The sequence below is a fragment of the Triticum dicoccoides genome, chromosome 6A, assembly GCF_002162155.2.
Source record: "Triticum dicoccoides isolate Atlit2015 ecotype Zavitan chromosome 6A, WEW_v2.0, whole genome shotgun sequence".
In the NCBI taxonomy this organism is placed as follows: Eukaryota; Viridiplantae; Streptophyta; class Magnoliopsida; order Poales; family Poaceae; genus Triticum; species Triticum dicoccoides.
In genome coordinates, this window is record NC_041390.1 from 27074322 (window position 1) to 27083394 (window position 9073).

The following is a 9073-nucleotide window of genomic DNA, read 5'->3' on the forward strand; positions in this document are numbered from 1 at the left end:
AAGGGCGGGAAGCGGCGGCCTTTGGTCCCGGTTGGTAGCACCAACCAGGACTAAAGGGGGGCATTGTTAACGGTTCATGGCACTAAAGGGGGGCATTGGTCACGGTTGGTGCCACGAACCGTGACCAATGCCCCCCTTTAGTCCCGGTTGGTGCCACGAACTGTGACCAATGCCCCCCTTTAGTCCCGGTTGGTGCCACCAACCGGGACCAAAGGCCTTGTGTGGCTGCAGCGTCGAAAGTTTAGTCCCACCTTCCTAGTTGAGAGGGGTGCACAGTGGTTTATAAGCCCCACTGCCGCACCCCTCTCGAGCTTCTCTCCATTGCAGGCTTACGGGCCTAATTGTCACTCCTATGCATGTGGGCCTACTAGGCCTCCTGCGGGCCTGAATCCTGGCCCTTTGATGGGTTTCTAGTCGTATTCAGGCCGTGGGGGCCCAGTAGGTGGCATTTTTTTGTTTTTTTGTTGCTTTCATTATTTTATTTTCTTTTTTTGCTTTATTATTTAATTCTTTATGCTTTTAGTTTTAGAAAAATTATAAACTTTTTGTTAATGCCATTAGTTTTCTAATTTGAAAACACTTTTTTTGTTTTTTTTGCTTTCTTTGTTGCTTTATTTATTTTACTTTGTTTCTACTTACAACAAAATACTTATTGTTGCTATTTTTTTCGAGTTTTTTTGTTTTGTTTTCTGCATTATTTATTTTCTTTTGGTTTTTGCTTTAATTTTTAATTCTGTTTGCTTTTAGGTTAGCAAAATTATAAACTTTCTGTTAGTGCCATTAGTTTTAGAAAAATTATAAACTTTCTGTTAGTGCCATTAGTTTTCAAATTTGAAAAGTTAAAATTTCAATTCTTTGAAATTTTTTTGAATCACAAGTTTGTGATTAACTTACTAAAAAAATGAGAATAGATGCGCTTATAGAGAAAATTCAACCTAAATTCCTAGTAAATTTCTATGAATTTCAGAGAAATTCACTATGAATTTAGGTTAAACTTTTCTCTATTAGGGCATCTATTTTCACTTTGAGAGGAGCTCAACAAGGCAGAGAGGGAAGGGCTTATAAACCGGTGTGAGCCCCCTTCGGTTGGCGAGGTGGGACTAAACTCTGCCCGCAACGAGGACCAACCCTTTAGTCCCGGTTTGTGGCACAAACCGGGACTAATGGTCATGGGCCAGGGGCGAGGAGCAAAATTATAAACTTTCTGTTAGTGCCATTAGTTTTAGAAAGTTGAAAGTTGGCATGGGCCAGGGACTAATGGTCATGGTATTATGAGGGCCGAACCATAAGACATGAAAGCATTTCAAATGAACTCTGAAAAATTTGAAAGTTGGCATGGTATCATAATTTCACCCACATAGCATGTGCATGTACAAAACGGACAATGGTAGCATGTTCGTGTGTTACAAAGTTGGCATGGTATCATCATAATAGTTGCAGGAGAAAGTCTTCACTTTTTCTTCACTTGTGTCATTTGCTTATTGCGCCGTAACCGTGGATAATCTTCATTATTTATCAGGATGATTGGGTCAGCCTTGACATTGAAGGGAGGAATTTCATGAAACTTTTCATAATCTTCAGACATGTCTGTCTTGCCGTCCACTCCCAGGATGTCCCTTTTTTCTGAAAGAACTATGTGGCGCTTTGGCTCATCGTATGATGTATTCGCTTCCTTATCTTATCTTTTTCTCGGTTTGGTAGACATGTCCTTCACATAGATAACCTGTGCCACATCATTGGCTAGGACGAACAGTTCGTTAGTGTACCCAAGATTTTTTAGATCCACTGTTGTCATTCTGTACTGTGGGTCTACCTGTACCCCGCCGCCTGACAGATTGACCGATTTGCACTTAAACAAAGGGACCTTAAAATCAGGTCCGTAGTCAAGTTCCCATATGTCCACTATGTAACCATAATATGTGTCCTTTCCGCTCTCGGTTGCTGCATCAAAGCGGACACCGCTGTTTTGGCTGGTGCTCTTTTGATCTTGGGCGATCATGTAAAATGTATTCCCATTTATCTCGTATCCTTTGTAAGTCAATACAGTCAAAGGTGGTCCCCTGGACAACAAGTACAACTCATCACAAACAGTGTTGTCACCTTGAGACGTGTTTCCAACCAACTGCTGAAAGTCCTGATGTGTTCACATGTAATCCAGTCTTCGCACTGCTCCGGGTGTTTGGAGCGCAGACTGTTCTTGTGTTCATCGACATAAGGGGTCACCAAGGTAGAGTTCTGTAGAACTGTGTAGTGTGCTTGAGACCAAGAATATCCGTCCCTGCATATTATTGAGTCTCTTCCAAGAGTGCCTTTTCCAGTCAGTCTCCCCTCATACCGCGATTTAGGGAGACCTATCTTCTTAAGGCCAGGAATGAAGTCAACACAAAACCCGATAACATCCTCTGTTTGATGGCCCATGGAGATGCTTCCTTCTGGCCTAGCGCGGTTACGGACATATTTCTTTAGGACTCCCATGAACCTCTCAAAGGGGAACATATTGTGCAGAAATATGGGCCCCAGGATGACAATCTGATCGACTAGATGAACTAGGACGTGCGTCATGATATTGAAGAAGGATGGTGGAAACACCAGCTCGAAACTGACAAGACATTGCGCCACATCACTCCTTAGCCTTGGTATGATTTCTGGATCGATCACCTTCTGAGAGATTGCACTGAGGAATGCACATAGCTTCACAATGGCTAATCGGACGTTTTCCGGTAGAAGCCCCCTCAATGCAACCGTAAGCAGTTGCGTCATAATCACGTGGCAGTCATGAGACTTTAGGTTCTGAAACTTTTTCTCTGGCATATTTATTATTCCCTTTATATTCGACGAGAAGCCAGTCGTGACCTTCATACCGAGCAGGCATTCAAAGAAGATTTATTTCACTTCTTTCGTAAGAGCGTAGCTGGCAGGACCTTTATACTGCTTCGGAGGCATGTCGTCTTTTTCGTGCAAACGTTGCAGGTCCTCCCGTGCCTCAGGTGTATCTTTTGTCTTCCCATACACGCCCAAGAAGCCTAGCAGGTTCACGCAAAGGTTCTTCGTCACGTGCATCACGTCGATTGAAGAGCAGACCTCCAGGTCTTTCCAGTAGGGTAGGTCCCAAAATATAGATTTCTTCTTCCACATGGGTGCGTGTCCCTCAGCGTTATTCGGAACAGCTAGTCCACCGGGACACTTTCCAAAGATTACATTGTGTAAATCATTGACCATAGCAAGTACGTGATCACCGGTACGCATGGCGGGCTTCTTTTGGTGATCTGCCTCGCCTTTGAAATGCTTGCCTTTCTTTCGACATTGATGGTTGGTCGGAAGAAATCGAAGATGGCCCAGGTACACATTCTTCCTGCATTTGTCCAGGTATATACTTTTAGTGTCATCTAAACAGTGCATGTATGCGTGGTATCCTTAGTTGGTCTCTCCTGAAAGGTTACTGAGAGCGGGCCAATCGTTGATGGTCACGAACAGCAACGCCTTAAGGTTAAATTCCTCCTGTCTGTGCTCATCCCATGTACGTACACCATTTCCATTCCACAACTATAAAAGTTCTTCAACTAATGGCCTTAGGTACACATCAATGTCGTTGCCGGGTTGCTTAGGGCCTTGGATGAGAACTGGCATCATAATGAACTTCCGCTTCATGCACATCCAAGGAGGAAGGTTATACATACATAGAGTCACGGACCAGGTGTTGTGATTGCTGCTCTGCTCCCCGAAAGTATTAATGCCATCCGCGCTTAAAGCAAACCGTACATTCCTTGGGTCCTTTGCAAACTCATCCCAGTACTTTCTCTCGATTTTTCTGCAGTGCAACCCGTCAGCGGGTGCTCTCAACTTCCCATCTTTCTTTCGGTTCTCACTGTGCCATCGCATCAACTTGGCATGCTCTTCGTTTCTGAACAGACGTTTCAACCATGGTATTATAGGAGCATAACACATCACCTTCGCAGGAACCCTCTTCCTGGGGGGCTCGCCATCAACATCACAGGGTCATCTCGTTTGATCTTATACCACAATGCACCGCATACCGGGCATGCGTTCAGATCCTTGTATGCACTGCGGTAGAGGATGCAGTCATTAGGGCATGCATGTATCTTCTCCACCTCCAATCGTAGAGGGCATACGACCTTCTTTGCTGCGTATGTACTGTCGGGCAATTCGTTATCCTTTGGAAGCTTCTTCTTCAATATTTTCAGTAGCTTCTCAAATCCTTTGTCAGCCACAACATTCTCTGCCTTCCACTTCAGCAATTCCAGTACAGTACTGAGCTTTGTGTTTCCATCTTCGCAATTGGGGTATAACCCTTTTTTGTGATCCTCTAACATGCGATCGAACTTCAGCTTCTCCTTTTGAATTTCACATTGCGTCCTTGCATCGACAATGACCCGGCGGAGATCATCATCATCGGGCACATCGTCTGGTTCCTCTTGATCTTCAGCAGCTTCACAAATTGCAGCATCATTGGGCACATCGTCTGGTTCCTCTTGATCTTCACCAGCTCCCCCCGTTGCAGCATCACCATATTCAGGGGGCACATTGTCCAAATTAATAGAAGTTCATCATCACATTAAAACCAAAGTGCATACATAGTTCTCATCTAACAACATATAGCTCTCCAGAGCATCTAATTAATTAAACCATACATTGAAACTATGTAAAACATTTCAATGCGAAAACAAATGCGATCATAATCGCAACCAAGGTAACAATTGATCCAACGGCATAATGATACCAAGCCTCGGTATGAATGGCATATTTTCTAATCTTTCTAATCTTCAAGCGCATTGCATCCATCTTGATCTTGTGATCATAGACGACATCCGCAACATGCAACTCCAATATCATCTTCTCCTCCTCAATTTTTTTTATTTTTTCCTTCAACAAATTGTTTTCTTCTTCAACTAAATTTAACCTCTCGACAATAGGGTCGGTTGGCATTTCCGATTCACATACATCCTACATAAATAAAATCTATGTCACGTTGGTCGGCATAATTTTCATAAACAATAAATGAACCAATAGTTATAAAGATAATATATATACCACATCCGAATCATAGACAGGATGAGGGCAGACGGGGGAGGATACCAAAACCATCGCACTATATAAGATGCAATAATAAAAGTAAGAAAATAATACAAGTATCTATGTAAACATACAAGTAAGAACATTTTTCCTTTCAGAAAGAAGATAACACTACTAGGAAAAGGCCTACTAATGGCGCACCTAATTTGGCCATTAATGGCGCATTAGTGGTGCGCCATTAGTAGCATGCCATTAGTATATTTTACTAATGGCGCACCACAGGTGCGCCATTAGTATCTAGTATACTAATGGCGCACCCCAGATGCGAAATTAGTATATACAACAGTGCGCCATTAGTATGCCTCCTAGGGGGCCATGTATACCCAGGTGCTTTGGCATACTAATGGCGCACGACAGCAAGATGCGCCATTAGTAACTTCGGCATACTAATGGCGCACTCTTTAATGATGCGCCATTAGTATCCTTTGGCATACTAATGGCGCACTATGATGTGATGCGCCATTAGTATGAATATTAGGTTTTTTTTATTTTTTTATTTTTTGTTTTTTGCACAGGTTACAAAATGTATAATTGGACAAAATATAGACAGCACACATCAACAACAGATTCATCGAATACAATAGAAGATTAGTCTCTGAATACAATTCATCATTTTAGTCTCCGAATACAAGTCATCATATTAGTCTCCGAATTGAAAAGACCGAACAAAGACAGAACATTATATTACAAGTCTCGAGACCGCGAGTTTGTCTTCACATTACAAGTCGATATCGATCATCTAAACTACCATCACATAGTAGAGAGTTGTGGTCATCACGATGAGCATCATCACGATGAAACTCGTCTTCATCTGGTTCCTCCAACGCTCCCTCCCCTCTCCCGCTAGATAGCAGGCGTATCTAGATTTGGCCTCGGCCCTAGTGGCGTACCCTTTGTAACTGTTACCGCTGAATCGGTGAACCTGTCTCCGACACTCCTCCCAGTCGTCGTAGACTCCGGGAACCTTACCCTTGTACACGACATACCACGGCATCGCTATGCAGTAGCCAAACGAAACGTTAGTACCAATTCACAGACAATACATAAGCAATATATAAGTATGCAACAGAACAATCGGAAGAGAAAAGCAAGACATTAATAGCATCGATTACATCTTAAGTTGAATGACTCTCGAAACCAAAGAGACATACTACAAGTTCATTAAAGTTTAATTACAACATGAGACTCAAGGGACCGGAGCGTGGATGAAGCCGCCGTCTATCGTGGGAGTCATGAAAGAACGGGCATTGTCAGCCTGCATTTGTAGGATTGTGTCGATGTCACTGTTGGACGGTTGATTTCTGAGGTAGAACTGCCCCATGGTACGAAGGACATCTTGATGGATGATTTCCGCAAACTCCGACTGGATGCGAAAGAATACTTGTCTGATGTCCGCGTCCTGGATTGCCGACATGCTCGCGGCCCAATCTTTGAGTCTACTCGGTAGCCGAAGTTGATGATGGTCCCATACGATCGCTCGCATGTGATGGATGGCGTAGTAGGCACCCTTCTGACCGCCAGGCGGCTGCTTGACGCAGCAAAACGTCGTATTGTGGGAGAACACGTGCTTGCCATACTTACGAATAGGCCTGGTGAAGGTGCCTCCAGATTTGACGTAGCCAGGGAGAACATCATCAAGAACCTTCTTGACATTTGTGTAGTCTACGTTCGACTGACGGTCCGGGTCGAAATACGTGGCCATGGAATATTTGGGGCTTAGGAGGATGAGCGTGCAACGTGTCACTGCAGAAAACACGGAATGCGAAAAGAAAAACGATCGAAATCTAAGAATTCATATGTTACGGGGCGGTTGAGGTGAGGACTTACTCGGGAAAGTAAGGCACGAGGAAGTTATCCTTATCTTGGTTTGCCAGAATGACGCCTTCGAGGTAAGAACTCGCGACTAGCCGGTCCCCAGCGCTGCCCAAGATCTTGGCACGCATGTAGAAGGGGTCGACTATCACGATGTCCGGGGTCTTGTCGCGAATGATCTGCATCTCCATACTCAGTGAAAATAGCCGAACGAAGGTGTAGTGCAGCGGATGAAGGTTCAACATAGCGTGGATGTCATCAAACCGCAGGACGATCGTACCCCCGATGGAGTTATCCACAAAGCACTTGCCCTCTGGCACCTTGGCCGCGAAAACCAGGTACGCCACATCCTTCTCTCCGAGACGCCGCTTCTCCAAAGAAAGAACACTGTCATGCAGACTCCGCATAGCACCGGTTGCAGCATCGAGCATATTTATCGATAGCATCGGCCTACCCGCCACATGCACCCTCCTCGAGATATCCTCAGGTGAAGGTGGCCCGTCCTGAGCACGGATCGTACTCGGTGCCGGCTGGCCCGCACCCTTGTTAGTCTTTCTTTTCCGTGCCTTCTTCTTCTCCTGTAATGGGACCAAGTTCTGCTCACAGACTGCCTTCTTGAGTGTGTTGGGGCTGATCATATTTCGCACCTCGCCTATCTGAGGCTCAGTGAAGTCGGCAGCTGGAGGCATCTCCTGAGAGCTGAACTGCAGACGACACCTGTTGCAACTTGGCTTCTCCGCGGTACCAGCTAGATCGCGCACGTCTTTTGTTGGGTTGGGTTCTTGAGAAGGAGGCCCCATGAAGTCGCTACCGTACCCATGATCGGCAAAGTACCGATCGACGTTGGCAAATGTATCATCGTCGTCGTCGTTCTGATCCTGTGCCATATGCATGTTTGGATCTAGTGGCATAGGGATGTCCGGCACCGTTGCAGCGGTCTTGCCATGGGGCCGACTTGGCACCGACACGACTGGCGGTGTTGTCTTTGGGGTGGTGTCCCCTGCCCCCAAACGAATCTGGCTCTTCGACCAAAGCAGGGGCCAGCTCAGGCAGGCGCTGAGGGTCATCACGTCATCATCGTCGGCCCCGACAGGTCGAATCGGAGGTAACAACTCGTCGCAGCCTGGCAGCACCCGAACCAGTTGAACCCTAAACAAGTTGGGTGGCATCTGGGTACCGTGGAACAAGGGGTTGCCCGGTTGAACGATTTTGCCCTTGGCGACATCGACCAACTCGTTGTTCACGAAGTGCAGGAGAGTGCACGGAACATCGGCGGCGCCCTGCGAAAACATGTAGGGCGTCAGGGATGCCCAGTTAAAGGCAAGGAGATGAAGTCCTCGGCCGAGAGAGGCTTAATTAGTTACCGTGATGATGGCGTCGAGCTCGGCTAATGTCGAGGCACCGCCAACGGCGGGCGTGCAGTTGACAGAGGGGCCGCTTGCTGCAGAGGTGCCGGCCGACGTACACCAATGCCGCCTCCGCCGGAGACACCAATGGCCCCACCATCGCGTTCTGCGAGTTGCTGGCCGTGAAGCTAGGAATCGGGGGCGGCCCCTGTTGGCCGCCCGCAATCCACACACTAATCCCCTGGATCAAGGTAGGCACAATGGTAGTGATCGTCGCTCCGAGTTGTTGTTGCACTTGCTCTTGGATAATCTCTGGAATCCGCGCCACCTGTGCACTGAGTTCTTGAACCTCGCGCGCTTGGCTTTCCGAGCTGGTCTTTTTCTCCTTTCGCCCACCAGTGTTATAGTATGACGACCATTTTGTCGACAAGCCTTTGCCGACCACACGACCAGCTGACGTCGGCTTACTGAGATTATCCTTGTTCTTCATTACATTCAATGCCCTATTTAGAGTGGTGTCCCAAGGGTTGCTCTTAGTCGACCCCGCGCTACTGCTTTTAGTTGCCTGCGGAAGGAATGTGAACCATTTAGAAATTTGTCTTCATTAATTAGAATGCAACCATATGGAGCTAATTACGCGGGGGTGTATTCCTTACCAGAACAAGCTCAAGCGCCCTGGTCTTCGGATCCGTGGTAAGCTCCTGTGTTTTCGGGTCCTTCTTGTACCGGGCCCTGACAAAGTTCCTGGTCTGCTTGTCACCGTATTTATCGAAGAGGGGCGGTAGGCCTTGCTCGGCACGGTGCGCCTCCTCTTTGTCCCATAT